We start from the raw sequence: 27,493 nt of genomic DNA, 5'->3' as shown, positions 1-27,493 counted from the left end.
ATAGCATGGGCTATAGATTAGACTTAGATACCCTGGACTATAGAATATATTATGATCTGGACTATAGAATAGCCTATAGTCAGGACTATAGAATAGAATATAGTCTGGACTATAGAATAGACTATAGTCTGGACTATAGAATAGCCTATAGTCTGGACTATAGAATATACTATAGTCTGGACTAGAGAATAGACTATAGTCCGGACTATAGAATATACTATAGTCTGGACTATAGAATATACTATAGTCTGGACTATAGAATAGACTACAGTCTGGACTATAGAATATACTATAGTCTGGACTATAGTCTGGACTATAGAATAGACTATAGTCTGGACTATAGAAAAACTATAGTCTGGACTATAGAATAGACTATAGTCTGGACTATAGAATAGACTATAGTCTGGACTATAGAATAGACTATAGTCTGGACTATAGAATAGACTATAGTCTGGACTATAGAATAGACTATAGTCTGGACTATAGAATAGACTATAGTCTGGACTATAGAATAGACTATAGTCTGGACTATAGAATAGACTATAGTCTGGACTATAGAATAGACTATAGTCTGGACTATAGAATAGACTATAGTCTGGACTATAGAATAGACTATAGTCTGGACTGTAGAATAGACTATAGTCTGGACTGTAGAATAGACTATAGTCTGTACTATAGAATAGACTATAGTCTGGACTAAAGAATACACTATAGTCTGGACTAAAGAATACACTATAGTCTGGACTATAGAATAGACTACCGTCTGGACTATAGAATAGACTATAGTCTGGACTATAGAATAGACTATAGTCTGGACAATAGAATAGACTATAGTCTGGACTATAGAATAGACTATAGTCTGGACTATAGAATAGACTATAGTCTGGACTATAGAATAGACTATAGTCTGGACTATAGAATAGACTATAGTCTGGACTATAGAATAGACTATAGTCTGGACTATAGAATAGACTATAGTATGTACTATAGAATATACTATAGTCTGGACTATAGAATAGACTATAGTCTGGACTATAGAATATACTATAGTCTGGACTATAGAATATACTATAGTCTGGACTATAGAATATACTATAGTGTGGACTCTAGAATAGACTACAGTCTGGACTTTAGAATAGACTATCGTCTGAACTATAGAATAGACTATAGTCTGTACTATAGAATATACTACAGTCTGGACTATAGAATTGACTATATTATGGACTATAGAATTGACTATAGGCTGGATTATAGAATAGACTATAGTCTGGACTATAGAATAGACTATAGTCAGGACTACAGAATAAACTATAGTTTGGACTATATAATAGACTATAGGCTGGACTATATAATATACTATAGTCAGGACTATAGAATTGACTATAGTCTGAACTATAGAATATACTATAGTCTGTACTATAGAATAGTCTGTACTATAAAATAGACTATAGTCTGGACTATAGAATTGACTATAGTCTGAACTATAGAATAGACTATTATCTCGATTATAGAATAGACTATAGTCTGGACTATAGAATAGACTATAGTCTGGACTGTAGAATAGACTATAGTCTGGACTGTAGAATAGACAATAGTCTGGAATATAGAATAGACTATTGTCTGGATTATAGAATATACTATAGTCTGGACTATTGAATAGACTATAGTCTGGACTATAGAATAGACTGTAGTCTGAACTATAGAATAGACTATAGTCTGTACTATAGAATTGACTATAGTCCGTATTATAGAATTGACTATAGTCTGGACTATAAGACTGTAGTTTGAACTATAGAGTAGACTATTCTCTGGACTATAGTATAGATTATAGTATGGACTATGCTGTATAGTCTGGACTATAGTTTGGACTACAGTCTGGACTTTCGTAAGGACTATTATCTGATTTACAGTGCTGGCTATAGTTTTAATGATTGTGGAACAAAATTTGTTTTCTTTCAGTGTAATTGATATAATTTGTTAGAACTTTCATACATAGTACATAAATATGTACACAAATAAAATTTGGAATGTATAAGAGCAATTGTTTTTTAATTCTTATTTAATAAAAAGTATTATGAAGGAGGTTAAAGTGCCATGAGTAAAGGGGGGTGGGGGTGGTGTAGTATGGCGGCTAATTGAAGGTTATTTAACACCGTTTTGTTTGGAAACCATATAAAATAAAAATTCTGTTTGTTATATTATTTATATAAGAGTATTAAAAAAGTCATGTCATTAGTCAGACAAACGATGACGAGGTCTATCAAAAGAAAAAATTACACAACAAGCGACAATAATGGAAAAGTGTTGTTTAAAAAGGTAACAAAAGATCAAAGGATAAAATTAGCTAATTGAAGTTGTATTAAATTCATTTTGAACATATGTATGTGAGTGTAAGTCACTATTATATGAGAAGTAATTATAACAAAAAAGCCAATAAAAAAGGTTAAATATGTAAGAAGGGGGTGTTAGAGTGGTGGCAATTTGTAGCACAACATTGAGTGATAAATTATTGAAAAGGGTGTAATTAGAGTGGCAAAACAGTAGCAATTAAAAAATGTTATATGTGAAAAATAAATGGTAACATAATAGATAAATTTTGTTTTAAATTGATATGATTAAAGTTTTAAAAGAACTTAAAAGAAATGTTCATGTACATATGTATAGAAAAAGAAATAAAATAAAGTCTTGTCAAAGCTCTATAATATTTCCGAACAAAAGAATAATTAGTTTAAATATAAAATCATTTACTAATAATATTCCATAGCTTAAAAAGCTATATTTTATAAATTTTATTTAATTTCTTTCGAAATGTTCAACAAAAGAATCTGCTGTAGACCTGTTTTTTTATACCAACATGACTTTTCCAATATATCTTGTTAAACAAATCCTTTTGTCTACTTATGTTTAAAAGATTTATGGGAATTTTTTTGTTTAATTTAAACAGAAAAACAAATGTGTAATTAAATGTCTCTGCTAAAAAAATATTTCAACATAAATTAAATTGGCGTCTTCTATAAATGCACAACATTTTATTCATAAAGGCGTCATTGAAGAAAAAAAAAACGAGAATATTTATTTACCCTTAAAAAAAATCTCAAATTCCAATTCTTTATTTTCTCTTTATACATATTTTTTGGCATTTTTTTTTTTTTTTTTTGTATAAATGTCACAATGAGGTCATTTATTTTTATGTAGAAATATCTTAATTAAACTAACAAATATACTCGCTGCACATTAAAGTCTTATAGATGAGGAAACTGTATGGTCCCGTTAAAAAACATTCCATAGGTTTTTCTTTAATGAATAAAACATTTAACACAAAAGCAAATAAGAAAACAATTTATGAGCAAGCAAAAGACAAAAATTCCAATCGAAAATGCAGTTGCATTATGAAAATTTATGTATGTCGGACTAAAGTTTATAAAATATTGGAGATTTGTTTGTGTACAAAAAATTCTTGGTGAGTAAAAGTGGAACAAAATTTGGGGCAAATTTTAAATGTTTTTAATAAAAGCAGGTGCCTTGAAGGGAATTACTATTAAAATAAACATCCAATTTATCTTCAGTTCTTTGTACATGTTCTAATGTCTTGACTAATGAACCGGCTATAGTCTGGACTAAACAGACTATAGTTGGGAGTATAAAAGAAAATGTAGTCAGGACAGACTGTTAAGAAACTTTAGACTGAGATTTAGACCTGACTATAAATATAATATCTATAGACTATAGTCTGGACTATAGAAAGACTGTAATAGTATGGATTAGACTATAGAATAGACTATAGTCTGCACTATAGAATAGACTGTAGTCTGCACTATATAATAGGCTATAGTCTGGACTATAGAATAGACCATAGTCTGAACTATGGAAAAGACTTTAGTCTGTACTATAGAATGGACATAGTCTGGACTATAGAATTGACTATAGTCTGGACTATAGAATAGAATAGCCTGGATTATAGAATAGTCTGGCCTATATAATAGACTGTAGTCTGGACTATAGTCTGGACTATATAACAGACTATAGTCTGGACTACAGAATAGACTTTATTATGCACTATAGAATACACTATAGTTTGGACGATTGAATAGACTATAAACTGGACTATAGAATAGACTATTATCTGGATTATAGAATAGACTATAGTCTGGACTATAGAATAGACTATAGTCTGGACTATAGAATAGACTATAATCTGGACTATAGAATAGGTAATAGTCTGGTCTATAGAATAGACTACAGTCTGGACTATAGAATAGACTACAGTCTGGACTATAGAATAGACTATAGTTTGGTCTATAGAATAGACTACAGTTTGGACTATAGAATAGACTATAGTCTGGACTATAGAATAAACTATACTCTGGACTATAGAATAAACTATATCTGGAATATAGAATAAACTATATCTGGATTATAGAATAAACTATATCTGGAATATATATAGACTATAGTCTGGACTATAGAATAGACTATAGTCTGGACTATAGAATAGACTATAGTCTGGACTATAGAATAGACTATAGTATGGACTATAGAATAGACTGTAGTCTGAACTATAGAATAGACTGTAGTCTGAACTATAGAATAGACTATAGTCTGAACTATAGAATGGACTATAGTCTGGACTATAGAATAGACTATAGTGTAGACTACAGAATAGACTATAGTCTGGACTGGAATAGACTATAGTCTGGACTACAGAATAGTCTATAATCTGGACTATAGTCTGGACTATAGAATAGACTATAGTCTGAACTATAGAATATACTATAGTCTGAATTATAGAATGGACTATAGTCATGACTATGAAATAGATTATAGACAGACTATATATTACACTTTAATATGGACAATAAAATATAACATAGTCCAGTCTATTGAATAGACTACAGCCTGGAGTATAGACTAGACTTTATTATGCACTATAGAATACACTATAATCTGGACTATTGAATAGACTATAAAGTGGACTATATAATACTCTTTAGTCTGGACAATAGAATAGACAATAGGAAGTACTATAGAATTGACTATAGACTACATACGTATATATTACACTATAGTCTGGATCAAAAAATACCCTATAGTCTGGACTATAGAACACCATAACCTGGACTATATAACCATATAGTCTGTACAATATAGTGCAATCTAACTATAGTATAACTTATTTGTCTATTTTTTAACTAAAAAAAGTGGGTGGTATCTTTGCAACCTTATCACCACCCACTTTTAAAAAAACTTGAAATCAACACTTTTCGTATTTATATTTGTTTAAAGAAAATTTTATTCCAAGGTAACCACAATCACTTTTTTTCTAAAAAAAATTTCAGAAAAAATTCTTTAAAATTTATTTGAAATTTAAAATTTTTTTATATTTAATTTATTTACTTAAGAATTTATTTATTTGTACACCTACAAAAAACAAAAACTATGTTTTGAATAGTCTTTTTTTTGTTGATTTTTTTTCTGCAACACACCTTTAAAAAAAATTAAATACAATTTGTTGTAAAAAAACAACATGTGTGTATGGTGGTACTATAATAATAAAACTAATAATAAAATAAACAGAAAAAATGGGAGAAAAAAATACTGAAGAAAAATTAAGTACAAGTTTTGTTGTATGTTAAACATGTTTTATTGGTATTTAGAGTGAGTTGGCTAAAGAATTAAAATTAGATTTTTTGTGTTGTTCACTTGGTTTTTTTCTTGTTTTGTTCAAATCATAAGACCACCAAGTATGCTGGCACCGGCAGGGGTGGCCAAGAGAAAAAAACGAGTTAGTTAAAGGTTCCAACAGAAACTATACTTATAAGTCAAGCAGATGATCTACGCAAAGATCGGCTGAAGAATGAATGATTATTAATTCAGAAATCTTAGTAATGATCAGTATTGAGTTAGGAACTTATCCTAACTCACCACTCAAAATCAAATTTGAAATGAGTTACAACAAGTGAAGAGAGTATGATGCTTATTATCTTCTTTACAAAAGATCTGAATATTGAAATATTACGTGGTATTGATATTTCCTTTAATGCGTATTTTATTTAGTCCATCTCTGCTACAAAACCTTACCATACATTGTGTATGTAAAAAAAAAAAAAACACAAAATCACACAACAATTAAAAGCACATTGTGCAATGAGTTGAATTTTTAATGACAGCAAGGCAGACACAACAGACAGACGAACAAGACACTAAATAATCCATAGAGTATTAAACAAAAATTTAATTTATTTCCAAAGAAAAACTTAAATAAATTTTCAATGAATTTTATAAAACTATACAAAAAAATTCGCATAAACAATTTTCAAATGCCAATAGATTTTTTTAATACAAAATAATTACTATTTTGAAATATTGTATGATTTTACTAAGAAAATCTGTTTGTCTTATGAAAAATTACCTTTAAAAATATTGCAAAATTTTCGGAGAAAAAAAAACATACCTGTAAAGAAAAAAAAAAGACAACATATTATTAGTTTAATAAAAAGAGAAAACTATATTAAAATTTATTATAATATTAAAAACTTATTATATTTTCTATTAAATTTATTCATTATTTTACTGTTTTTCGTGAATAATTCAGGAGCCCATTTTCACTTTATGTTTGCGTTTCTTATGAAATAATTAGCATATATTTGGGGTTAATGATGGTGTGCAAAATGTCTGATATGAAAAATGTTAGTTAAATACACTTTGTTTCACATTTTCCTAAAAATATGTTAATCTGCGGTTATTAACTGTATAATTTATTAAGGGAAAACAGTTTTCTAAACTTGAATATCTAAAAGGAAGTAGGACATTTAATGACAAAATGATTTCAAGTATCCTGTAGTACAGACAATTGTCTATTCTATAGTCCAGACAATAGTATATTCTATAGTCCAGACTATAGTCTATTCTATAGTCTAGACTATAGTCTATTCTATACATCAGACTATAATCTATTCTATAGTCCAGACTATAGTCTATTCTATAGTCCAGACTATAGTCTATTCTCTAGTCCCGACTATAGTATATTCTATAGTCCCGACAATAGTATATTCTATAGTCCAGACTATAGTCTATTTTATACTCAAGACTATAGTCTATTCTATAGTGCAGACTATAGTCTATTCTATAGTCCAGACTGTAGTCTATTCTATAGTCCAGACTATAGTCTATTATATAGTGCAGACTATAGTCTATTCTATAGTCCAGACTATAGCCTATTCTATATTCCAGAGTATATCCAATTATAGTCTAGACTATAGTCTATTCTATAATTCAGACTATGATCTATTCTATAGTCCAGACTATAGTCTATTCTATAGTCCAGACTATAGTCTATTCTATAATCCATACTATGTTCTACTCTATAGTCCAGACAATGATCTATTCTATAGTCCACACTATAGTCTATTCTATAGACCATACTATGTTCTACTCTATACTCCAGACTATGATCTATTCTATAGTCTAGACTATAGCCTATTCTATAGTCCAGAGTATATACTATTATAGTCTAGACTATAGTCTATTTTATAGTCCAGACTATATTTTATTCTATAGTCCAGACTATAGTCTATTAAATAGTCCAGACTATAGTCTAGTCTATAGCCTATTCTATTGTACAGACTATAGTCTATTCATTAGTCCAGACTATAGCCTATTCTATAGTACAGACTATAGTCTATTCTATAGTCCAGACTGTAGTCTATTCTATAATCCAGACTACAGTCTATTTTATAGTCCATAGCTATACTATAGTCTGCTCTATAGTCCAGACTATAGTCTACTCTATAGTCCAGACTATAGTCTGCTCTATAGTCCAGACTATAGTCTGCTCTATAGTCCAGACTATAGTCTGCTCTATAGTCCAGACTATAGTCTGCTCTATAGTCCAGACTATAGTCTGCTCTATAGTCCAGACTATAGTCTACTCTATAGTTCAGACTATAGTCTACTCTATAGTCCAGACTATAGTCTACTTTATAGTCCAGACTATAGTCTAGTTTATAGTCCAGACTATAGTCTACTCTATAGTCCAGACTATAGTCTACTCTATGGTCCAGACTATAGTCTATTCTATAGTACAGACTATAGTCCAGACTATAGTCAAGTCTATAGTATATTTTATAGTCCAGACTATAGTCAAGTCTATAGTCTATTCTATAGTACAGACTATAGTCTATTCTATAGTCTATTCTAAAGACCAGACTACATTATATTCTATACTCCAGACTATATTTAGTATATTCTACATTTATATTTATTGTCTATTATATAGTCCAGATCAGAGAGTATTCTGTAGTACAGATTATATTATATTCTGTAGTCAAGAATATAGTATAGTCCAGGCTATAATCTATTCTTTAGTCCAGGCTATAGTATGTTCTATAGTCTGACAAAAGTCTGTTCTATGTTAAAATTTAAGTGTTTTTTTATTTTGAGCACTAACTTTGTGATTCTTGCACCTTGCAGCCCCTATAACTAACTTGATCGTATGCCTCCAGCTTAAATGAAAATATTTTTTCGAAAATTAAAAAAAAAATAATTAAAATTTCAATCAAATTTTAACAATTCAGTTTAAGTAAATAATGTTAATGTATCCGTAGCGATGTGCTTGTTTTAATCGATTAAGATGCGTTGGCGTTTTTTGTAATACGATGTCATTAAATTAACACAAACCCCAAAAAAAAAATGTATAATGGTTTTGGGTAAAAACAAGCAAAATATTTAAAGAAAAACTGAACCTAAAAAAAACAACTTGTATGTTAATTTTTCTTTAACTTCATTGGGTTTTTCTTCAAAACGTGCGTGCATGCGCATAAATTGTTTTAACAAAAAATGTTTGTTTTTTTTTAATTTAATTTTTTTGTCATGTTTTGATGACAACAAAACCTTATTTAGTGTTTAACAGCTAATTTATGTAAATATTGACATTTTTTGTAGATTCAGTAGGATTCGTTTCTTTTTCTTTTCAGTTTTATTTTGGTTGTGTCGTTGTTCGTGTTTAACCTTTTTTGGGCGTTTAAATGCATTTTTTCAGTGGAAATAGCTTAGCAGCCAAATTGTCTTCTGTACACAGCTGAGTTTGAAGTAAAAGGTTCACTGCTGGCTGTCGGTTTGGGTTAATTTAAAATTCAACAAACATTTTGATTTGGTTAAATTCATTAAATGCCAATAAAAGCAATAAACTGGAAACAATATTACAAAAACAAAAAAGGGGGGAAAAAAGTTAATGAACTTTTTTTTGTTTTATAAAAATTGTAAAGAAAATCCTCATCATCATCATCATCATTCATTTAACGTTTTAATAATAAACATGTCTTCAATTGTAGACAATAAATAAAGAAATACACTCACACAATAATATAAAAGAAAAAAATATTAAATAAAAATTTATTAAAAATAATAAAATATAATTTATGTCCTCAAATGTTAAAAAATTGTCGAGAAACAGAAAAAAAAAATAAAAACAAATTGTCTTTAATAAAACAAGACAAAGTTAGTAATTTTTTTTCTTGCATTGCTGTTGTCTCTGTCATAAAAAAATAAACCATAAATTTGTTATAATTTTTCTTAGATTTTTTTTTCGCTTTCAGTTTTGCCATCATCCTGCTTTTGTAGCCTCCAGCTTGTGCCATAAAAGTCCTGTTGTTTTCTAGTATTATTAAGACTGGATGGTTGGTTGGTTGTTTGGTTGGAAAATGGTTTATGTTTTTTTGTATTTTTCTCGCATTTTTGCCATTTGTGCTCGTAAGCTTTTATGAAACCGGAAATTGCTATCATTAGCTGAAAAATTTTCTTCGTGTTTTTCTCAAATTTTTATATATTGTTTTGTTTGTTGGAATTTATTGCTGTAGTTGTCGTTGTTGTTATTGCTTTATATTTTTTGCAGACTTCATCATTTATTATGTTTAGAATATGTTTTTATTTTGTATTTTTTTTTTTTTTTTTTTTGTTATTTTTTGGTTTTTCCTATTTTTATTACCAATACACATGCAGAAGAGTACACCAATGTCATAACAGAAGTGTTAAAAATATAGCACAGTTTAGTGATTAAATCCTGAAATAAATAGGATTTGGATTTTAAGGAGCAGAAAATCTTAATTGTTTTAACTATATTAAACGTCTTTGTAAAAAGTACTTATTTCAAAAAGTACTTTTTTTAAAAATACTTTTTAACAAAAATTACTTTAACCAAAAAGCAATTTTTTCCATAAAGAACTTTATGCAAAAAGAGCGTTTTTTCAAAACCATTTCCTAAAAGTGGCACTTTTTTAAAAACAATTTATCAAGAGAGCTTATGAGCGAGCTCTTCGCCGTTACCTGCTCTGAAGCAAATATTATCAAAGATCTTTCACATAAACTTAGCTCTCTCTTGTCGTATTAAAAAACGTAATAATTTTTGAAATTATTTCTCAAAAAAGTTACGATCGAATTGGTGATGATGATCTCTTTTTACGAAGAAATTGACGATCGCACGAAATCAACAAGATCACTTTTTAGGAAGAAATGCATATGTACCACGCTCGGAATTTTGTAAAATCTCTCTATTCTTAATTACATATTTTACAAACCATTATAATATTAATGATCATGTCCCAGTTTTACTTTAAGATCACTTGAACTCTGGTGTCGAATTACCGCATTCGTAACCGAAAATAAATTGCGATAATAATATTAAGGTAAAATCTTGTAGATCGATAATGAAAGGAAAATTACGATCAATTCTACTCGATCATAAATGTATGTATACGGCCTCTGGTTTAGATCGATGGCATATTTCCAGCTCTACTAAGGAACTTACCTCAGGACGCTTTCTCTCTTCTACTGAAAATGTTTAGGAGATGCGTTAGTGGCAGATATTTACCAAAAAGGTGGAGGGAGGTTAGGGTAATTTTCATACCCAAGGCCGGAAAGGCAAGCCACTGAAAGCCAAAGGATATAATACCTATCAGCCTATCTTCTTTTCTTTTGAAGACACTTGAGAGACTGATAGATCTATATCTTATATATTGATACTCACCTCAGCAGTGGTGCTCAGCATGTCTACCTCAAGGGTAAATCTGTTGAGAGTGCACTGCATGAGGTGGTAAGTTGTATTGAGCACGGCTTGAAGAACAGGGACTATATAATAATATAAAGATTGAGGCGATTAGGGATTCACTTATAGAGCTCGCAGTTCAGGACTTCCTGGTGAAGTGGATGCTTAGCAGCGTAATTATTAACTCGCACCTAGGGGATCATTGCATTAGGAAAAGGGTTACCAGGAGGATACCACAGGGGGTGTCTAATCCTCTCTTCTGTGGCTACTAGCGGTTAATGGTGTTCTAACGCAATTTGAATCCAAAGGTAGGTACTGATCAAGGGAAATTTTCTATCCACGATCAGTGATATCATAGTGAACTCTCGTTGTGGGCGAATGATAAGGAGCTGGGCGTAAATCCTGGGAAATATTTACTAGAAGGAACAAGATAGACAACTTCAGGCTGCCAAAGTTGGATGGCGTCAAACTAAGTTTGTCTAGAGAATCTAAGTATTTATTCAGACTCCCTGACGTATGTAGTGTCTTTCAAGCAGAGATCCTAGCGATCTGGAACTGATACGGAATCATATCGGTCCGGTCAGTCAGTTGTGACAATTTATGTTGATAGTCAAGCTGCTCTCATAGCATTGGCTTGACACACGGTATATTCGAATCTGGTAATGTGGTTGCGAACGAACTGCCTAGATTAGGTTCGAATCTTAATATAGATGACAGAGAAAGGATGGTAAAACCACCTATTTGTCATTATTACAGGTTGATATTCGAAAGATTCCGTGACATCATAGACCAGTACTGGAATAGTAGATTGGATTGCAAAGTATCAATGAACCTATGGCCAAAAACTTGATATGGGGGCCACCAAAATACTTATAGAACTGGATAGACGCAGTCTAAGGATTCTGATTCTTGATACACGGTACATCCGCGCCTGGTAATGAGGTTGCGGACGAACTGGCTAGATTAGGTTCGAACTTTGATATAGATTCAAAGAAAGGATGTTAAATCCACTCATTTGTCATCATTACAGGTTGATATTCGAAAGATTCCGTGACATCATAGACCAGTCCTGGAATAATAGATTGGATTGCAAAATACCAATGACCCTATGAGCAAAATTTGATGTGGAAGCTACCAAAATACTTATAGAACTGGATAGACGCAGTCTAAGGATTCTGATAGAGATGCTAACGGGGTACTGCTCAGTTGGGGCCCTTGTCAGTAAGTGAGACAGCAATATACCGGATTACTGTAGGTTATGCAAAGATGAGGAGGAAATAGAGTCGATCGAGCATATATACTGTCGCAAGATACAGAATATTAGGCAGAAATGCCTGAAGAATAGATTCCATGACTGCTCTTATTCTTCTCCCCACTGCTGTTTGTATTTTAACATTAAAGTAAGCATTTTTTCCACATCTTTCCCATTTTCATACAATTAACCAAATTTATATAGAAAAATTTAGTTTGGATTTTGTATCATATACAATATATTTTGACGATTTTCCAAATAGATTAAATGTTTTTTTTTTTTTTTAAGATTGTCGCTTGAACTGCTAAATGCTATAATACTACTAAAGTGTAATTTTCAGCTACAAAATACTGTTTGTCATTAATATTTCTCTTTTTTTGCTATTTTATAAGAGACGACAGATTTCAAGATTTTGACATTGTTGAAAATAAATTGTTCATATGGGAGACGACAGGAGTTTAGTGCTGGTAAAGTTTTATTTCGGGACACATTTCTAAGTGGTTAAACGTGTGTGTTTTTTGCGTTATGCTCACATGTGTATAAAAACTGTCATCATTATTATTAAGGCAAAAAAAAAATTAAGTTTAAGCTATAATTGCTTGACTATAAAATGCTATAGTAACTCTATAAATATAAATAACTACAATTGTGATAAATGATAAATATATATAGAAATAAAATAGATAAAAGGAAAAGTTTTTTAGGAATTGTTAAAGTATGGAACAAATTTGCAGGGAATATGAAACCAGAGAGGATGTTTATATAGGAAATTTTTCTTACTGGAGATTTTGCTGAAAATTTAACACTTTTTTAACAGAAATGTTTTTCTCTTATATAAATTGATTGCTACTAAAATGTTCCTTTTTCTAAATAAAATCCATTCAATTTAGCCATTGTTTTTAATAAAAACATTCCCAATTTTCACAAATTTTTTTGTTTTAGTTAAACAAATTTTTCAAATTAATCTTCTTAAAGGATAAACAGATAATCGGGGCATTTAAAAAGGTTTAATAAACCCAAATAATCCAACAAAAGCCTAAAGCAAAAATAGAAAAAAGAAAAACAAAATACATTTACACCTTTTTATCCCAACACTTGACCTTTTATATAGATTTATTTACAATCGATACCTTTTATAGAAAAATACAATCCCTTAAAACAAAATAAATTGAATGTGACAAAATTTAAAAAAATAAACGTATTTCAAAAACATCCAAACAGCCAGCCAGCCAGCCAGCCATCCAGTCAGACAGACAGACTGTGTACAAGTTCACACAAATCAACAATTGCTATTGATGATGAGATGGGCAATTCCCTAGAGAAACCTGTTCATTTTAATCTTTTTTCTATTTTTTTTATTTTTGTCTGACTAAAAACTAATTTATTAACAATTTATAGTTAATTTTCTATAAACAAACGAACACATGTCAACCACAAAAGTAGAAAAAGCAACAAAAAAACTGCGTGTGTGGCTAATCAAAACAAACAATCCCAATAGTTACTAAAAAGAGAGTGAGAGAGTTAGCAGAGAAAAAAAAATACATTGTAAAATAAAACTCAAATTGATTTTTTTAAAAAAATTCAGTTACACACTTACAAACATATGTAGGTATGTAATAATGTTTATATGTATGGGAGTTGAAACAAAAAGGAATTTAAAATAAATTGTAAATTCAAATAAAATGTTATAAATATTTAATGATGAGCTCTTAACAACAGCAAAAACAGCATGAAAATTTAAAAAACAATTTCAATTTATCACTAAAATAATATGAAACAAGTAAGAAATTATAGTCGGTCGAGGCCGACCATATAATACCCTACACCTGTTACAAAAATAAAATGTGATTTAGTTTTCATAATAAAGCATTTAAGTTGTATTGTACCTTGCCTTGAATTATACTTAAGACATTTTTTGTTGAATAAAATTGTGGACATTTAAGTCAAATTTTGAAGGAGTCTTTAAATAGGGGCTATGCAAACTTGGTTTTACAGCTTTTTGTCGAGATAGGAGTATTTTGAACATAATTATGAACTTAAAATCCCTATTCGCCGTGTTCAGTTGTATGGGGGATAGGTGAAATAATTGACCGATGTTAACCATTTTCAATAGGCTTTGTCTCCGGTACCATAGAAGATCATGTGCCAAATTTCATTGAATTATCTTCAAAATTGCGACCTGTAGTTTGATTACAAGGTTTACATGGACGGACGGACAGACGGACGGACATAGCTAAATCGACTCAGAAAATGATTCTAAGCCGATTGGTATACTTTAAGGTGGGTATAGAATAGGGTGATCGACTCGGATTTTCAACCGGTTTTTTCTGTTATACCAGTGTCGGTTTTTTCTAAATGTTGATTTTTCGAATATCGAACAACCCGGTTTTTCTACTTTTTAAAAACCGGTTTCGAATACTTTTAATTTGCTTTGTATTCAAAGATTACTTAAGTTAAATTTTGAAGTAAATAAAAATACAGCCCGTCTATATATTAAAAATATTGGAGTCCAGGAACTAGAGTATATTTTTCTAATGCACCTTTGGTTAAACTTTTTTGATTTTCCTAATTAATTAACAATTTTTATTTGTATAGTTTATTGGAATAACAGTTTGATAAAATTTTATCAATCTTAAGATTATATTTCAATTACAATAATAAATTTGCGGCTAAAATATTATGGAAGTGTTGGAATGACTATGAAAATTGTCTAAATAGGGATTTTAGAATAAGCTAGAATTACATAGTTCCTTATGTTCAACAGAAGTGTTCCACTTTTTTCCATTTTTTACATTAAAGAAATAAAGTAAATCAGACGACTAGATCTAAAGTTATAATCTTTTAAACTGTTAAAAAACAGTTAAGTCCTGTTTTATTAATTAAATTTAAACATAAACGTCTATTTTTTCAAATTAAAATAGATTTTGTTATTTATAATGAAAAACCGGTTAACCGGTTTTTTCTGGATTTGAAAAATGTCAACCGGTTTTTTTCAAATGTCAACTATTCGAACTATTCGAAAACCGGTTTTTGGAAAATGTCGAATAATCGATCACCCTAGTATAGAACCAATATTATTGTGCGTTACAAACATCAGCACCAACCCAATATACCCTCCCCACTGAAGTGGTGTAGGGTATAAAAAAAACTGATATAAAAACACACCTCATTAAAATACTTGTAAAATTATAAGAAAATACATCGAAATACAAACAAATAAACACTTTTGATGTTTGCAACAGCAATAAAAACAATATTAATCATGAGTAACAAGAAAAAGCTTTAAAAGTTTATTTTGCAACAGAAGAAAAGAAATTAAATTTAGAGTCCTTTTCTCTTGGCTTATTACAGCAAATACACACTTGCTTACATTGTAATACTTTATTTACAAGGAGTCCTAAGTAGTATTAGGTGAAAGAGATAGTCACTTACTTATACATATGAGAATGATGTGTTCTACCTTTTTGTTTTTCATTATATCATTGTGTGTTTTTATCAATATGTGCAGCAGGCATGGGAAGTTAAAAAGTACTTTATTAAAATTAAAAAATTGAATAATCAAGGAACAGGTCCATGAACTATGCAGGCTAGGAACCAGTATATCCAAATGCTTAGCAACTAGTCTTTTCAGTAGTCTACACAGAGGGAAAAAGTAATATACATGCCTGGTACCAAACTGACACCAAACTGTTTATAATTTTTTAATACTATCCGTTGTCAAAGTATACATATACGTACGACAACATTATGTAATATTGACAACTTTGCAACAATTCTGACAAACAAACCGTTACCAATAGTGAGCTTACCATGTTTGTTAACATTTAGACAACGGATGTGTATAAAATTTAGATTTCGACAAAGAAGTGTTGCAATATTAACTATGTTGTTGTGTTGTCGTACGTATGTATATACTTTGACAACGGATTTGGGCACCGTAACATTCTGCTTACCAAAAGTGGCCCACTGAACACATTATATCACAACCACAACCTTCATACCAAGGAAGGTGAGGTTCTTACCCATTTAAAGTTCAGTTCCGATTATAAACTCTTTGGTGACCATTTAGTACCAGGCGTGTATAAGTATTTCCTTTTCCCTCTGTGTACGGACTAGACTATGTACTAGTATTAGGACTTGTCCAGGATTATAATAAGGACTGGGCTAGGAACTAGTCCCAAAATTAGTCAATAGAGTAGCTCCTAGACTAGTCAATAGGCTACTAGTCAAGGAGCTATCTTGGGACCAGTCTATTGACTGATAAATGGACTCGTCTATTAATTATTCACTGGTCTATTGACTAATCTATTGAAATGTCTACTGACTACACTTTTGAACAGTCTATTAATATGTCTATTGACTGGACCATGAAATAGTATACTGAATAGTGTATTTACTTGTCCAATGACCATTCTACGAAATAGTCTGATGACAAGTCTCTTGACCAGTCTAGTAACTAGTCTATTCATTAGTCTATTGACTGATCGATGGTCTTGTTTGATTAGCCTGATTATGAAATAATCAACACTCTATGAACAGATCAATGAGCCTGCTGGCTGTTAATTTGTCTGTGGATTATTGTATTAACTATTCTATGGTCCAGTCTACGGACTATTGATTAGTATATGGACTATTGACTGGTCTATAGACTTGTCTCTTGTCTAGTCTATGGACTGAACTATTGAGCAGTCTATAGTGCATTGACTAGTCTATGAACTACTCTACTGACTAGTATACATTAACCGCTACATTAACTAGTCTATGAACTAGTCCAATAAGTAGACTTTGGACGACTAGTCTAGAGACTAATTCATAGCCTAGTCCGTTGAATATAAAAAAAAACTTTATAATATAAACAAATAAGAAAGTATAGTTGGGCAGGGCCGAACATATGCTACCTACACCAGTTATGAATATTAAATGTGATTTATTTTTCATAATAAAGCATTTATCTTCAATGTTACCTTGTTTTATTGTGCTGAACTTCATCGCGCTATTAGTGTTTATAAGCGAATTTAGGACATTCTTATGAAGGGGATTTTGTATGGGAGCTAGGGTCAATGTGCCCCGATCTTTATGAAATTTGGCAATGCCACTTTTTATGAGCTCAAATGCCATTTTCGGGGATCTGTTGTATGAGGTCTAGGTGAAATAATGGACCGATTTCGTCCTTATGTACCAAATTTCATCCCATTACCATGAAAGTTGAGACCTTTTTATTGAGCACAAGGTCTACATGGACAGACGGACGGATGGATGGACGGACATGGCTTAATGGACTCAGGTAGGTATAGGATTAATATTTTTTTTGCGTTACAAACACCGGCACAAAACCTACCCTTCCCACTAACTAGGTGTATAAAAAGTACTCTATATATCGCGGACGTACTGCCACCAGCACAAAACCAATATGCCCTATCCACTAACGTGGTGTAGGGTATAAAAAGTACTCCATATATCGTGGACGTACTGCGAAACTTTTCGTTACAATAGTGCAGAACTTTCCATCCCTGATATGCCGCGTGTGAAGTAGTGTTTAAAAAGAGTGTATTAAATTCAAATAAATAATTAACGATACCATCGCTCCCATCTCCTTTACTACTTTTATTGAAGAGTCAAAGAAAAACTATACGTAATTGATACGTTTTTAAGTTAGGAAAACAAAAACATCAACACTATTTCTTGGGTTAAATGTCACAAATAAGGAAAATAAATCAGTATTTTTTTAACCAATGCATTGGTCCGATATAAAAGAAAATTGTATGCGCATTAAGTGAAATTATTTTTTAACTTTAAGTTTTTAATTTCAAGTTCAGAGGTCCCCAAATTAGATCACATCAAAAAAGCGGAAAATATTGGTCATATATTCCAAAAACAGGATTCTCATTTGAAAGAATAGGGTCTAAACAGGAGTAACCGGAGAATTGAAATTTTCAACGAATATTCTTAATTGATAAGGATTGTCTGATAATGGAAATGGGCAATATTGGTCCAACATTCCATATAGGTCCATATAAGTAGCAAACGTTTTTGAAGTAAACTAATCGAATAAAAAAAATCCGTTTAAAAGTCAAAATTAGAAAAGTTTGCAAAATTTGACATCTAATGTAAAGGACATGGTGTTGACATAAAATAAAAATAGTTGTGTGTGTATAATGATGTATAGTATTTGCCATTAAATAAATTATTTTCTATTTATTTTTTACACATTTAATTTTATTAAATTAAGGAGTTTTCTTTTGAAAAAATATACAAACGATTCTATATGAAGTTGTACTGAACTGTATAAAACAAAACTATGACATAAAGAAAAAAACTAGGATGGATACAACAAAAAATTTAAGTTTTTAAACGAATAAATCTAAGGTTTGAAGGACCATTTTTTTAATTTGGAAAAATGTTTATATGTATATTGTAACTTTTTTTCTGGTTAAGAAAGTGGTTCCGCCTTATATACCCTGTTTTCAAAACTCTAAATGTTTTCATAACTTCTTTCATTAATAAATCAATATTTTTAGAAATCAGTGTATGTTAGAAAAGGTGAAGAAAATTTGTACCTTAATGAAATTAAATTATATGTGTTCATTATTAATTAAAGACACTTTTTTCAGAGAAAATCTAATGAAGCAGTAATTTTTATTAATGAAAAAAGGTAATTTTTCGAAAAAAAGGTCATGTGTGACAAAGAAGACTTTATTGTATTGAACATATCAATTTATTTTAGAAATTAAATTTTCTAATGGATGTTTTTCAAGTGCTATTATAATGCTAGTTTAAGGGTTAATTATACCCTTAAACTCGTCATACATTTTATGTGATACTAAAAATGATAAATATCATTCATCATTATAGGTAAAGGAGTAGATTTAGATTACAGATAGTTCAGTTGAAAATCAACGAATTGAGATATCGGCAGATAGTAATAAATGAGCTCTTTCACACCACTATAGTGGGGAGGGTATTATGCGTTTGTGCTGATGTTTGTAGCACCCAAAAATATTGGTCCTAAACCCAGCTTAAAATATACCAATCGGCTCAGAATCACTTTCTGAGTGGATTTAGCTATGTCCGACTGTCCGTCCGTCTATATTACTCTTACTTTTAGCTATTAATAAAAAAATACGCTTCTAAATATCTATTACATATTTCTAACAAAAGATTTTTTCTAAACATTCATTGTTATAGATTTAATATTGTTAAATTATGTGGTGAAAATTTGTAAATTAATTTTAAATTTGTTTAACCCCTTTATATTACACTTCTATTTCAACCCATATCTTGTGTATTTGCTTACATTTCATTAAGTTTTTTTTTTCATTTTTTACTTATACAACTCACTCATCTTTATTTAAGGTAATCAATCTTATTTGCTTGACTATTCTTTATTTTCTTGAACGGTTGCTAGCAACCCTAGTTTAAGTTAAACCCAAAAAAAAAAAAAAAGATTCAGTGTGCAAAAAAATGAACCCAATTTTATACTTTAGTACCCTACTACTTGAAATTATATTCAATTGCAAATAAAGTATAAATATATTCAGTTGTAATCTTTTAATGGCATCTAAGAAATGTTAAAAAAAAAAGAATTTTGGGAAAAATATACAAAGAGAAGAAAATGAAAAACACAAGTTCTTTAAGAGATAGGGGAAAAAAAGAGACAAAAAGTACCAAAATAAGAAGCAGTAAAAGTAAATCAAAATAAGTACTGTATGGCCATGAAAGAACAGATAAAGATTTCATCTGAATCGAAATTATGTATATCCCCTACGAAATAATAAGAATATGTTTCATTTCAGCAATGTAGTTTAGTAAACAATCAGCAATGATTACTATGTAATGCACAGAGCAGGGATAGGTAAAGAGCTATCTCATTTCTCTCTAATTTTTCACTTACGTTTACTCACACATGTATAAAACAAACAAAACCAGTCAGAGGGCTCATTATCAATGCCTGATATAGACTCATTTACGTGCTCTCTCTCTCTCTCTCTCTCTTTCAAAGACTCCCTTCTTACTCATTAGTAATGAGTCATTACTAAGTAATGCATATAGCAGAGATAAGCAATAATCTCTTTTGGGCGCTCTGTATCCTTTGTTTTTATATCAGCTTAAACATGTATAAAACAAACATATTCAGTCACATGCCTCATTTATCACCCTCTACTTTTGCTTGCTCTCCCTCTCTCATAGTTAAAAAGGAGAACGCAACAGTAGTAGCAATGTAGTTCAAAATTTAATCATAATTTGTTACTTAATAATGCAAAGAACAGAGATAAGCAAAGACCTCTTTAAGTAAGGTCACACATGTAAAGAGACAAGAAAAATCAGTAAGAAAGCTTTTTGCTCTCTCAAAATTTAATTTTGGTAAGCGTTCTTTAATTTAATTTACTCTCGTGAGAATGCTCATTTGTCACTCGTTGCCGATGTCTGATTTACATCGCATAAGAGAATGATACATTTGCTTATTTCTGTTTGTGTCTCTCTGCCGCTGCCTGATTTACATAGTAGAATGATAAAATTGTGTAATTCGATCTATTGAAGAAAGTATTTCAAATCTACTTGCTATAATGATAGTGTCCACTTCGTAGCAGTTCTCCTAGGCCACCTAAGTCTACGTTTCGCTACCCTTCTGTGTTGGATTTTTGTAAAACTTGAAGAAAAAACCTCCAACAAACTGTCATGTAAAAAGAAATTGAGGTCGTCAGGGATAAATTTTCTTTTAAGAATCCAAAAAAAAAATACAAAAATAAAAAGAAGAAATGCCAAAGAAAAAAAAAAACACATTCAATTTCAGTTAAAAGAGGTACAAACCATTTTGCCTTAAATACACATACTATACACTACATTTGCTCACGACAAACCCAGCAGTCAGTCGTACATTCACAAACTGATTTACTTTAACAGAAAAAATCGAAAAAAAAATTAAAAAAAAGCTAAAGATAGAGATAAATCGCGATATAAACTCTTTCTTTTTGCTACTTGTAGTTGCTGTAAGTAACTCCTGTAAAGTTATTTGTTGCAGTTTGCTTCATTTCTTCTTCTTCTGATTATCATGTAACATTTTATGAGTTTTGTTACATCATTACGAAGTCCCTCATCATGATCATTATGATAATCTTTATTTAACATTTTCATCTTCATCATTATGATTATATTTGCTTACATGAAAAAGCAACCAAGGAGACAGCCCAGTCTTGCTTAACAATACTTAAAAATAAAAAATATTGTTGTAAAAACAAACAATATTTTTATTTTTTTTTACAAAAACAAATCCACCAACAACAGCTACAGCAACTTATTTGGTAACTAAGGAAAGATGTTGGTTGTTTGGTAGGAAGCGCAAAAAGTATAATTTTCGTTAAAGAAAAAGTTGTGGAAAAATTATTAAAACAAAAGAATAAACATAATCCATATAAACAGTGGGTGTAGAGATATGAAAGTGGCAGGTGTTTCATTTTCATTAAAAAACTTATTTATTTGAAAATGAAAAGCATACGCTTTCCAACAATATAATTCTCATTTAGTTAAGAAAAATATTTTTGTTAAAAGAGGTAGTGCTAACAAACCGCTTGGAAGGACCATACTAATGAATCCACCTTGAATCATAAAAACCTAGTTCAATTTCCTTATTTTTTGTGCTGTTTATTTAATTTTAAAATTTTAATACTTCCAAAAGCTAATTTTATTCATATGTCCCCACTGTTAAGATTGTGTCTTCTTTACATTACTTCCACCACTTAAGCCAACAAATGTAACAGAAGGAATCATATTCATGGTAACATTTACCAAAAGCCAGCTAAAGATGTAGTAAAAATAACACAGAAGGAAGTGAAAGAAAAGCTTATCTAAGCTTAATGATCGTTAAGCTTTTAAGGCCGTTTTAAGGAAAATTATTTTAAGATGAAAAGGAAGTTGGGAGAATTTTTAAGAAATTTTTAAATAATAAGAATTTTTATAAATAAAATATTAAGTAAAAAATTTAAATAATGAAATATTCATAAGAAAAATTCATTAAAAAGAAGGAAAGTTTTAAATTTTTAAAGCTACAATTTTCAAAAAATCTGAAAATTTGTTTTAAATATCAAAAAAGTTGTATCCAGCAAGTTTGACACCTATCAACAAAATATCAATAATTGAACCAAGATTTCAAGACCAATTAATTCATTAATTGAATAAACTAAATAAATAATAAAATTAAAAAAATCTATTAATTTCTTAATCAAATTAATTAACGATGATTGAAACAATTAAAGGAATTATTAAATTTGTAAAATAAAAGTATATCTCTTTCCAATTGAAGAAATAATCAAAACATTTAATATATATAATTAGCCTACGGACTAGTCTATTGTCTAGTATGTTGACTAGTCTATTTACTAGTCTGTGGACTAGTTTATTGACTAATCTGTGGACTAGTCTATTGATAAGTCAGTGAACTAGTGTATTGACTAGTCTGAGGACAAATCTATTGACTAGTATATTGACAAGCCTATCGACTAGTTTATTGACTATCGACTAGCTTGAGGACAAGTCTATTGACTAGTATGTGGACAAGTCTATCGACTAGTCTGTGGTCTAGTCTATTGAATAGTCTGTGGACTAGTATATTAACTAATATGTTAACTTATCTAATGGCAAGGCAGTGAACTAGTATATTGTCTAGTCTGTGGACAAGTCTATTGAGTAGTATGTGGACAAGTCCATCGACTAGTCTGTGGACTAGTCTGCGAACAAGTTTATTAAGTAGTATATGGACAAGTCTATTAAGTAGTATGTGGTCTATTGACTAGTCTGAGGACAAGTCTATTGACTAGTATGTGGACAAGTGTATCGACTAGTCTATTGACTAGTCTGAGGACAAGTCTATCGTCTAGTCTGAGGACAAGTATATCGACTAGCCTGAGGACAAGTCTATTGACTAGTATGTGGACAAATATTGACTAGTATGTGGACAAGTCTATTGACTAAACTGAGGACAACTCTATCGACTAGTCTGAGGACATCGACTAGTCTAAGGACAAGTCTATCGACTAGTCTAAGGACAAGTCTATCGACTAGTCTAAGGACAAGTCTATCGACTAGTCTGAGGACATCGACTAGTCTAAGGACAAGTCTATCGACTAGTCTAAGGACAAGTCTATCGACTAGCCTGAGGACAAGTCTATTGACTAGTATGTGAACAAGTCTATCGACTAGTCTGTGGTCTAGTCTATTGACAAGTCTGTTGACTAGTTGTAAACTAGTCTAAAATATTTACTAGTCTGTGGACTTTTCTATTGACAAGTCTGTTGACTAGTCTATGTATTGAATAGTCTGTGGACTAGTATATTAACTAATATGTTAACTTATCTATTGGCAAGACAGTGAACTAGTCTATTGACTAGTCTGTGGACAAGTCTATTGACTAGTATGTGGACAAGTCTATTATCTAGTCTATTGACTACTCTATTAACTAGCTGTGGACTAGACAATTGACTTATCTCTTGAATAATATGTATACAACTTTATCTACTAGTTGTGGACTAGTCTATTGATTAGTCTATGGACTAATCTATTGACAAGTCCGTTGACTAGTCTATTGAATAGTCTGTGGACTAGTCTATTGAATAGTCTGTGAACAAGACTTTTGACTAGTCTGTGACAAGTCTATATATTTGTCCATTGATGACTTGTTTATTGACAGCTATATCAACTTGTTTTTTAGATAGCATATAGTCCTCTAGGATGGACCGATCCGTGGACTAGTTTATTGAATGATCTGTGGACTAGTCTATCAACCAGTCTATGGTATAGACTATTAACTATCCTGTAGACAAATACTCTTTGGACTAGTTTGTTGACTACTGTATTGAATAGTCTGTGGACTAGCCTATGATCTAGTCTATATTGTTGGGTTGTTTATTGACTTTTCTTTTGACTAGCCTATGGACTTGTATATTGACAAACATATTGACTATTACCAGTCTATGGACAAGTCCATTGAATAGTATGTGGACTAATCTGTGAACATGTGTATTGACTAGTCTATAGAATGTCTATAAACATGATCCTAGATTAGTTTACGAACGCATCTATAAACTAGTCTATGGACGTGTCTATTGAGAAATTAACTAGGACTAAGTATACTGACTATTCTATGGACTAGTATAGGAACTAGTCAATTAACGACACGTGGCTTTAAACACATTTTTTTATTAAAAATATATTCCTCGTAAAGAATCGAATTAAAAAATAAACTTTAAATTAATAAATTTGAAACTGAAATCATCAAATAATGATTTCAAATTTTCAAAAAAATTTGCTATTCAATAAATGTAATAAACTTTTAAATCCTCTCAACTATAACATTTAAAATTTCTCTATAATTATTTTTAGGAAAAATTTCCTAGAAGTTTTTTGTGTGTGTTTTTTACGTTATACGTAAATATTTGCACATCTTTAAGATACTTTACACTGGGTTTCAGTTTTCAGTAGTTGTTTCCAACTAAAACTAACAAAAATGAAAGAAAACCAAACTAAAAACAATAATAACAAACTACCTGCTTTTGCTGTCTATTGTTACACTTTTGCAACATAGAAAAACCAAACAAGGAAAAGAAAAATAAAAGTATCTAGAAGAAATCATCTATCTGGTGTAAAGTAACCATTCAACAGCAACAACCGCTTCGTAATGCAGGATTTGTAGTTGTGTGGTTTGTTTGTATGTATGTAGTTTTCATTTTAGTGCAAGTATTTGTTTTGTTTTTTTTTTTTTTTGGAGTTTAGTGTTTACTTTAAATGTTGCTGTAGTTTTTAGTAACTAGTAACTTTTTGTTGTTGATTTTGTTGCTTCCTTTTGGTTGCAAGTTGTCATCTAGTCTAAAGGTAGTAAACAGCGTTTTGGGTTTTTATCTTATACATTTCGCTGTTATGTATCTTCGCAGTTGAAATTGTAAATATCAGGGAAAAACAAGTTGATTTAAGGGATGCAGCCTGCTGGGGCACTGTGTTGTAAAGACAGTGAACTAAAAGTGAAACAGAGTTGTAAATGAAGGTGATCTTAAAAGAAGTGTTATAGTCTTGAAAAACAGCCTATATCTTTCCCATCGAAAATCGAACCATTTTCGAAAGTTTTGTTCGAAACATGACTGAATCTTCTATAAAGAAAAATTGGATTCCTTGAAACTCCTGTCTGTCGCATTTGTTAGTCCTATGTTTTTCTGTTATTATTGTTATTGCTGTTGCAGTGCCAACAAACGAACACGTTCTCTCAAGTTGTTTTAAGTTTTTTTTTTCGTTTTCGTCGCTTTTCTACTTCTTCCCTCCTCAATCTACTAAATACTCGTATATTTTGAGTTTGTCAGAATGTGTCTAAAAAGTCTGGTATTGTTTTTAAGCGAGTTGTATTTTATTTCCTTGTATTATTATTTTATTTTTTTGCAAAAACTTTTTTCATGTTTTCGTAACAAAAAGGAAAAAACTTTTCCTTGTTGAAAATGTAATTACTCTAAAGAAGTAGTAGAAAAGAAAAATGAAACAAATAGAAATTAAGTATAATAAGGAAGGAAAATGTAGTTAAAAAGATGCCAAATAGAAATGTATAGAAAATAAACCAGCAGAACTAAGGGACTGACTGCTGTTTAGAGTCATAAGTGATTACAAGTAATAAGTTATGTGACTAATTACTTTAACATATGTAAGTTCCAGGAAGAACTTGAATGAGATTACTCAGAGATAATAAATTGACAAACAGTTACAAGCTAGATCTGCGCAAATGCCCCAAATATATGTATATTAATCTGAGACCACCAACTGACAACTTTCGCTTCCTTTAAAACGCGGGGCTCACAAACGACTAAGTGAAATAGAGAAAATTATGTACCTACTACTTAGTATCTTGTAAATTGTTGCATAAAATTTGTTTTTAATTTTATTAATTTTACCGAGTAGACAAAAAAGAAACATGTTTGGGCATAAAATTAAAAATAACATGTAATAAAATCAAATGAAAAAAATAGAAAAAAATATTAGAGCTTTAAGTAAAATATTTGTGAAACAAATAAAGAAATTGTTTAGCTAAAGTTTTTGTTCCTATTTTTAGGAAGTTTAACTAAACAATTTCAATAAAAAGAAAAATTGTAACAAATGCCAAACGACAATAGATTCGTTCTTAATAATAAAAACTTGACAATTATAAAAATAGAAAAATTAAATTTTATAAATATTTTTTTAAAGTTTCTACTAATGGGAAGCCATTAAAAAACTCGGTATTATTTAAATAATAGAGTAGTCTATAATCGGGGCTATAGAGCAGTCTATAGTCGGGGCTATAGAGTAATCTATAGTTTAAACTATAAAGTAGTCTATAGTCTGGACTATAGAGTAGTCTATAGTCTGGACTATAGAGTAGTCTATAGTCTGGACTATAGAGTAGTCTATAGTCTGGACTATAGAGTAGTCTATAGTCTGGACTATAGAGTAGTCTATAGTCTGGACTATGGAGTAGTCTATAGTCTGGACTATAGAGTAGTCTGTAGTCTGGACTATAGAGTAGTCTATAGTCTGGACTATAGAGTAGTCTATAGTCTGGACTATAGAGTAGTATATAGTCTGAACTATAGAGTAGTCTATAGTCTGGACTATAGAGTAGTCTATAGTCTGGACTATAGAGTAGTCTATAGTCTGGACTATAGAGTAGTATATAGTCTGGACTATAGAGTGGTATATAGTCCGGACTCTAGAGTAATCTATAGTCTGGGCTATAGAGTAATCTATAGTTTAAACTATAAAGTAGTCTATAGTCTGGACTATAGAGTAGTCTATAGCCTGGACTGTAGAGTAGTCTATAGTCTGGACTATAGAGTAGTCTATAGTCTGGACTATGGAGTAGTCTATAGTCTGGACTATAGAGTAGTCTATAGTCTGGGCTATAGAGTAATCTATAGTTTAAACTATAAAGTAGTCTATAGTCTGGACTATAGAGTAGTCTATAGTCTGGACTGTAGAGTAGTCTATAGTCTGGACTATAGTCTGGATTATAGAGTATTCTATAGTCTGGACTATAGAGTAGTCTATAATCTGGACTATAGAGTAGTATATAGTCCGGACTCTAGAGTAATCTATAGTCAGGGCTATAGAGTAATCTATAGTTTAAACTATAAAGTAGTCTATAGTCTGGACTGTAGAGTAGTCTATAGTCTGGACTATAGAGTAGTCTATAGTCTGGA

The sequence above is a fragment of the Lucilia sericata genome, unplaced genomic scaffold (assembly GCF_015586225.1).
Source record: "Lucilia sericata isolate MDLA Ls3-8-SP2 unplaced genomic scaffold, ASM1558622v1 Contig000250F_arrow, whole genome shotgun sequence".
Classification (NCBI taxonomy): domain Eukaryota; kingdom Metazoa; phylum Arthropoda; class Insecta; order Diptera; family Calliphoridae; genus Lucilia; species Lucilia sericata.
This window is presented reverse-complemented; position numbering follows the sequence as displayed.